This window comes from Crinia signifera, chromosome 3, assembly GCF_055691185.1.
Source record: "Crinia signifera chromosome 3, ASM5569118v1, whole genome shotgun sequence".
Classification (NCBI taxonomy): domain Eukaryota; kingdom Metazoa; phylum Chordata; class Amphibia; order Anura; family Myobatrachidae; genus Crinia; species Crinia signifera.
Window position 1 is genome coordinate 265,725,520 of NC_139219.1, and position 1,078 is coordinate 265,726,597.

The 1,078-nt window shown below is 37.8% G+C and overlaps 1 pseudogene; it reads right to left on the bottom strand.

The window, feature by feature from the left end:
- Positions 1 to 348: 348 nt before the first annotated feature.
- On the bottom strand, positions 349 to 471 carry LOC146066022 (5S ribosomal RNA; annotated as a pseudogene).
- Positions 472 to 1,078: the final 607 nt, after the last annotated feature.

Sequence of the window (1,078 nt, forward strand, 5' to 3'; positions counted from 1 at the left end):
TATGTATAAATGTTGACATAATAAAGTGGTTAGTGCAATTTTAGTGACAGGTTTAATAGTAACCTCTGTGTGTTATTTAGATATCCATATATTCTAAAATTATAATGGTGATAAGTAGATAGTGCTATGAAGTGAGACTAATTATATAAAAGGCAATTGTGTAAAGGAACAGGTATCTGTGATGTGCAATTTTTTGAAGAATAAAAAAATATATATAAAAAAATATTGCTACCAATTTGATGTAGTCACATACTTTATTAGTGATCAAAATGTGTTCAAAACCTCTCTTAGAGACCGCATTCAATTACTGTTTATATAGAGACATTTGACCACATTTTTCAATCGCATCGGCTACAGCACTGAGTTTTCCCAGGAGGTCTCCCATCCCAGTACTAATCCAGCCCAGCACTGCTTAGCTTCCAAGATCGGACGGGATTGGGCGTGTGCCAGAATTGTGGTATGGCTGTAGATGCGTGAATAGGTCAGGTATGTAGGTGTCCAAATCCATGGTTCATAAGAGAGGCTATGCTAAAGTGCTTGTGCTTATTCACATAATAAGTTTATAAATTAGGTGGTGAAGGTGGTAGGGAAGATAAATACGACCTTATAAAAATGGGGCAATTTCATAACTTTCATTAAAACCATCTGGATACATTGTTTTGAGCTCGAAAATCCAGAACATCTCTCTTTGTGAAAGTTTGTTAGCCAGGTCCCCTCCTCTTGGGCCCAGTTTGACGTGTTCTATCGCCTTAAACGTGAGCCCCTCGGGGTTGGCATCATGATGGGTTAAAAAATGTTTGTAAATCGCATGACTGTCCAGTTTGTTTTTTATGTTCCTGCTATGTTCTTGTATGCGCAGTTTCAGCATTCGTTTAGTTTTCCCGACGTATTTAAGATGACAAGGGCATTCCAACAGGTAGATCACTGAGGATGTGTTGCAATTTGTGAAGTCTTTAATTTGGTACTCTTTACTACTGTCTGAGTTGGTGAAATTTTTTCTGTTTGGGTGTACGTGCTTACAGATGTTGCATTTTCCACATTTGTAAGCTCCCTTGCATTTAGGTCCAATCGGATTGTA